The sequence below is a fragment of the Mauremys reevesii genome, linkage group 22 (genome assembly GCF_016161935.1).
Source record: "Mauremys reevesii isolate NIE-2019 linkage group 22, ASM1616193v1, whole genome shotgun sequence".
NCBI lineage: Eukaryota > Metazoa > Chordata > Testudines > Geoemydidae > Mauremys > Mauremys reevesii.
This window is the reverse complement of record NC_052644.1, coordinates 2,170,095-2,176,626: the sequence shown is the minus strand read 5'-3', so window position 1 is coordinate 2,176,626 and position 6,532 is coordinate 2,170,095. Positions and strand designations below refer to the sequence as shown.

The following is a 6,532-nucleotide window of genomic DNA, read 5'->3' as shown; positions in this document are numbered from 1 at the left end:
ACGCTCTGCACCAGGCACCTGTGCCGTCGCACGGGCGTGTCCTAGTGAAACCCAGGGCCAAGGCCAATGTTTATTAGCCTTTGTCAACAGCCGGGTTCTGCTCCACATTAAACAAAGCTGGAGGGAGCTGGTTATTGATCTGAGTCTGCACGCACTTTGGGTGCTGTTAACTCTTTGCAGGGCTGCGGGTTGGTCCCATCCTGCCTGTGTCCTATTTGACTGTTGATTTGGGTGTTGAGTGGTGGAGAGGGGGGAGGGATGGACTAGTGGTTACAGCAGGGGCGAGCAGAAGCGCAGGACTCCTGGGTTCCATTGACACGTCTCCTCTCTGGACCTCACTTTCCCCATCCGCTGGTAACATGCAAATGGGCCGAAGTGTTCAGAGCCGGTTGCCTAAAGTAAAGTTCTTTGGTCCATCTCTCGGTGCTGTGCGCTGCCGGTGCCCAGTGTTCTGTGGGAGCTGAGTGCCCCCAAATCCCAGTGAAATCAGTCCCACACCCAGCCCAGAGTCCTCGCTCCCAACCCCCTGCTCTAGCCATTAGACCCCATTCCCCTCCCAGAGCAGGAAATAGAACCCAGGAGTCCTGGCTCCCCAGCCCCCCCTGCTCTAGCCATTAGACCCCACTCCCCTCCCAGAGCAGGAAATAGAACCCAGGAGTCCTGGCTCCCAGCCCCCCCGTGCTGTAGCCATTAGACCCCACTCCCCTCCCAGAGCCGGGACAGAACCCAGGAGTCCTGGCTCCCAGCCCCCCCTGCTCTAACCACTAGATCCCACTCCCCTCCCAGGGCAGGAAATAAAACACAGGAGTCCTGGCTCATAGCACCCCCATTCCTCTCTCAGACCCAGGCATAGAACCCAGGAGTCCTGGCCCCCCAAAGCCCACTGAAGTAAATGAACACACTCACTGTGTAAGTTTTGGCCCAAGATATAAAAGGGTTAATTCCGTATCTGGGGCGCTTCTGGTGAGATGGGCACCTTTGCTACTGTAGAGATCATAAAACAATGTGTTATCAGGCCCTGTGGAGGAGCCGCCCTGCCATGCGCTGGAGTGACGCTGACACCCTGAGCTCGCTACACAGCACAAGTGCCTGGGCTCGAGACGGGAGCTGCTGGTCCCTCCCGGCCCCGACCCCCTCGGATGGAGGCAATAACCGAGTTCCCTCGCTAGCTACGCGGCCCGGCTGCAGACGCGCACCGGGCTGCACCGGTGGGCACTGCCACGGGAGGCTGGGAGGGGGCTCCCCGCTATGGTGAGGGATCCGACCCGATTCCTGGACCCTGCAGGTGTTCACCGGAGCTGAAACCCAGTTTGCTTTGTCCTGTGTAGCTTCCCCTCCCCTCGGGGGGTGCCCAGGAGTCCTGGCCGACCCCCACGTGCTCAGACATCGCGATCCAGCGCCTAGTGACCAAGGGAGACCAGGTCCCCATGGTGCCAGCTGCTGGACAAGCACAAAGTAGGCCACACGGCGTGTGCCTCAGAGAGCTCTCGGGCTAAATCGCCCATCAGAGCCCCACCCCAGAACGCAGCTCAGGGAGATGCCTCCTTAGCAGCAGCCACTGGGGGGCTGCAGGACTGAGCTGTGTGTGCTGGGGGGGATCCCAGGCTGGGATAGCAGAGGGGCTGCGGGTCGGGAGTGAGGGGCATCGGCCGAGCTGTGTGTGTTGGGGGGGATCCCAGGCTGGGATAGCAGAGGGGCTGTGGGTCGGGAGTGAGGGGCATCGGCCGAGCTGCGTGTGTTGGGGGGGATCCCAGGCTGGGATAGCAGAGGGGCTGCGGGTCGGGAGTGAGGGGCATCGGCCGAGCTGTGTGTGTTGGGGGGGATTCCAGGCTGGGATAGCAGAGGGGCTGGGGGTCGGCAGTGAGGGACATCGGCAGCAATAGCTTCTGTGACTCCAGTCCAGCTTGGCTACAGCACCTTCTGCTGGCTCATCAGGCTATGGCAAAGCCTGCAGAGCCACTGGACATTATTTTTGAAAATTTGTGGCGATCGGAGGAGGTCCCAGACGATTGGAAAAAGGCAAATATAGTGATGGGAAGAAAGAGAACCCGGGGAACTACAGACTGGTCAGCCTCACTTCAGTCCCCGGCAAAATCACGGAGCAGGTCTCAAGGAATCCATTCTGAAGCACTTGGAGGAGAGGAAGGTGATCAGGAACAATTAACATGGATTCACCAAGGGCAGGTCATGCCTGACCAACCTAATTGCTTTCTCTGATGAGATCACTGGCTCTGTGGATATGGGGAAAGCAGTGGACGTGATATATCTTGACTTTAGAAAAGCTTTTGATACGATCGCCCACAGTATTCTCGCCAGCAAGTTAAAGAAGTACGGATTGGGATGAATGGACTATACGGTGGATAGAAAGCTGGCTAGATTGTCAGGCTCAATGGATAGTGATCAGTGGCTCAATGTCTGGTTGGCAGCCGGTATCAAGCGGAGTGCCCCAAGGGTCGGTCCTGGGGCCGGTTTTGTTCAACATCTTTATTAATGATCTGGATGATGGGATGAATTGCACCCTCAGCAAGTTTGCAGATGACACTAATCTAGGGGGAGAGGTAGGTACGCTGGAGGGTAGGGATAGGGTCCAGAGTGGCTTAGACAAATTGGAGGACAGTTCAACAAGGACAAGTGCAGAGTCCTGCACTTAGGACGGAAGAATCCCAGGCACTGCTACAGACTAGGGATCGAATGGTTAGGAAGCAGTTCTGCAGAAGAGGACCTAGGGGTTACAGTGGACGAGAAGCTGGATATGAGTTGACAGTGTGCCCTTGTTGCCAAGCAAGCTAACGGTGTTTTGGGCTGTATAAGTAGGGGCATTGCCAGCAGATCGAGGGATGTGATCCTTCCTCTCTATTCAACATTAGTGAGGCCTCATCTGGAGTCCTGTGTCCAGTTTTGGGCCCCACTCTACAAGAAGGATGTGGAAAAATTGGAAAGAGCCCAGTGGAGGGCAACAAAAATGACCAGGGGGCTGGAGCACATGACTTATGAGGAGAGGCTGAGGAAACTGGGCTTATTTAGTCTGCAGAAGAGAAGAGTGAGGGGGGATTTGATAGCTGCTTTCAACTACCTGAAAGGGGGTTCCAAAGAGGATGGATCTAGACTGTTCTCAGTGGTGGCAGATGACAGAACAAGGAGCAATGGTCTCAAGTTGCAGTGGGGGAGGTCTAGGTTGGATATTAGGAAAAACAATTTCACTAGGAGGGTGGTGAAGCACTGGAATGGGTTACCTAGGGAGGTGGTGGAATCTCCTTCCTTAGAGGTGTTTAAGGTCAGGCTTGACAAAGCCCTGGCTGGGATGATTTAGTTGGGTTTGGTCCTGCTTTGAGCAGGGGGTTGAACTAGATACCTCCTGAGGTCCCTTCCAACCCTGAGATTCTGTGATTCTACGATTCTAAGCTTTAGCTCTGGAAGTTGGTGGTTCAGTTCCAGGGAGACAACTCAGACAGACAGTGGCTGCTTATAGCAGCTATTAGCGTCGCGGAGGAGGGACCGGGGAAAGCCCTTGTTAAAATGCTGCTCTCCACTTGTGGGTAGAACTGGACTCGTTTCCTGACCTGTGCGATTCCCGCAGTGTTTTACTACAGCTGCATGTCAATGGATACGATTAGGAACACAGAATGCAGGCCGTGCCTACAGGGTGGGGGAGACGCTGTCCTGGGGAGCAGGGACTCTGACAGAGATTGGGTGGAGAATCAGCCGAACGTCAGCTCCCGGTGTGACACTGGGGCCATGAGGGCTAATGCCAGCCTGAGATGATGCATCAACAGGGGAATCTCGAGTCGGAGCAGAGAGGTTCTTCTCCCACCGTATTTGGCCCTGGTGCGACCACTGCTGGGATCTCGTGTCCAGTCCTGGTGGCCACCACACAAGAAGGATGCTGATGAATCGGAGAGGGCTCACAGGAGAACGAGGAAAGGCTGAGAGAACCTGCCTTGGAGTAACAAATGGATTGAGCTCCTTGAGTCTAACTTAACCAAGAGAAGGCTCAGGGCTGACTGGATCAGTCTGTAAGTACCTGCACGGGGAACAAACATTCGGTAACGGGCTCTACGATCCAGCGGAGGAAGGTCGAACCTGGTGTTGAAGCTAGACAAACTCAGACCAAAAATAAGACGGGAATTTTTAACAGTGAGAGTCATTAACCATTGGAACAATTGACCAAGGATCATGGTGGAGTCTCCATCACTGACCCTTGTAAAATCAAGACGGTCTGTTTTTCTACAAGCTCTGCTCTGGGAATCATTTCAGGGCAGTTCTCTGGCTTGCGTTATACAGAGGTCAGACTAGATCACCGTGGTCCCTCTTGGCCTTGCAACCCACGAATCCTTAGAGACCATTTGCTCCAGCTTTTGCTGAGACGCCAGTTTCAGATATTTAAAAATTAGACCTGATTGGAATTTTTTTGCCCCACCCCTGTGGAAAATTTTGCCTTTTTGTCTGAAAACTTTCAGGTTTTGGGTGGAAAATGAAGTATTTTTATTAATAGGGTTGGACAACAACTTTCCATAAAAAGGTTTTCCCCAACAGAAAATTAATTCAATGTTGACCAAATGAAAATTTTCACAGCAAGCCTCTGTTTTTGCGAAAAGCAGAATTCTTCTTCCCTTGATTGCATCCTCTGAGGTCGGGTTGTTGTGCAAGCATCCAACCACCTTCATCGCTCCAAGGTGGAACTAAGATCCATCTTCGTTAATGCAATCTATCTACTGCTTCTTTTCCAGTTGTCTCATGTCACGTTGGTCGACCCACAACTGCGCTCAACATGTGCATCGTAACTGGGACGATTCACCCCCCAGCAGTACCGCTGCTCCCCATGTTAAGAAAATCACTCCCCTACGTGTCCTTCATGAGGATGCTCCAGGCAGAATGGCTGAGAAGATCAGGACAAACCCAAGCCTACCCCTGCAAACAGTTCTCTTTGACAACCCAAGAGTGTGCTTGTCATCAGGGCACCTGCTGTGGGCCCATTTGTCCAGCCCAGATTTCTATAGTCTACGGCTGACATCAGAAACCAGACTCGTTACTGACCTGGCCATGCGTGTCCCCCGCTTTGGTTTGCCATGCCACTCCCAGGTCCTTGTGAATGGATTTTGAGTGGGCCAGTGTCAATGCAGACCCAGCCCTCACACCTGGGACCTGTTAAAGGATCCCATGTATGACTGAAGCCAAAGACAGACAACGTCAAACATCACTGAGGACTGCCCGCAGAGCAGATTTGACACGATCTGAGGGCTCTGCGCCTCCCTGCCAAGGCTGCTGCAAGAAGAAGGCAACTGCTCCCTTGGCTTTCCTCTTTCTTACCACCGTGTCCTGCCCTGCGGCCTTCACCAGGGCCTCTTTGCTCCTGCTCCACAGGCGTCTGAACCAGCAAAGTCGCGCTTCCTGGATTTTGTCAGCTACTTCCCGGACTCTGCCTTCCGTCCTAGTTTTATGGCACAAGGTGGTTCTGAGAGAAGCAGGCTCGTCCCACTAAGATACTTGGTCAAAAACTCAACCATCAGAGGTGGGAAGGGGGGAGACTTAATGGAAAATGTACAACCAGGCCCAAAATAATAAATTGCTCGGGTGTCTCCGTACACCCCCTCTGTCGGCTCGCCACCCACCCCGTCTGCTCTGAGCTCTGTGCGATGGGCCTGGAGTGCCAGGGAGCTTTCAGCGCCTGCGATTAGCCGTTGCGAGCAGGTTCCTTTGCTTAGTAGAAAGTGGCTGCGTCGTTAATAGGGGATGGTTGACCACCCTGGAGCTCTGTGCGGGAAGCAGCCTGGCTCAGTGAATAGAGCGCTGGAGGGGGACTCGGGGGAGGTAGGTTCTGTCACTGGCCTGCTGACCGAGGGCGAGTCACTGGCCACTCTGAACCTCAGTTTCCCCACCTGTGAAATGGAGACAACCATACCGACCTTGGTCATGAAGTACTTGGAGATCGACCGATGGAAGGCCTCTAGAAGAGCGATGCCTCGTGCCTGCATGGGATTTACTGCCAGGTTTCATTAGGCTTTAGTTTTTCCTTATTATTTGTATTAGGGTAGCACCTGGGCCAGGACCCTGTTGTGCTACATGCTGTACAAATGTCCGGCCCAGAGAGCTAAGGGATGGCTACTTGTAAATCAGCTCTTGAATGTCCAGGGAGAGTGACGGGTTCTCCTACTGGCTTTTCTATGGTACCGTTCCTGATGTCCGATGTGTGTCCATTTATTCCTTTCCGTAGGGATGTCCGGTTTGGCCAATGTACATGGCAGAGGGGCATGGCTGGCACACGATGGCATCTGATGCCCATCCTTCAACAACAAAAACTTCAAAGAGAAACCGCAGAGCTACAATCCATTTGCAAACTTAACACCGTTCATTTGGGCTTGAATAGGGACTGGGAGTGGCTGGCTCGCGACAAAAGCAATTTCCCCTCTCCTGGAATTGACACCTCCTCATCAGTTATTGGGAGTGGACCACGTCCACCCTGACTGAATTGGCCTTGTCAGCACTGGGTCCCCACTCGGGAGGTAACTCTCTTCTCTTCACGTGCCAGGATATT

At 53.7% G+C, this 6,532-nt stretch overlaps 1 protein-coding gene across 1 annotated transcript in view; it reads left to right on the top strand.

The window, feature by feature from the left end:
* EHD2 (EH domain containing 2) overlaps positions 1 to 6,532 on the top strand; it is a 36,724-nt gene that overhangs the window by 10,660 nt on the left and 19,532 nt on the right. The gene's annotated exons all lie outside the window — the stretch shown is intronic.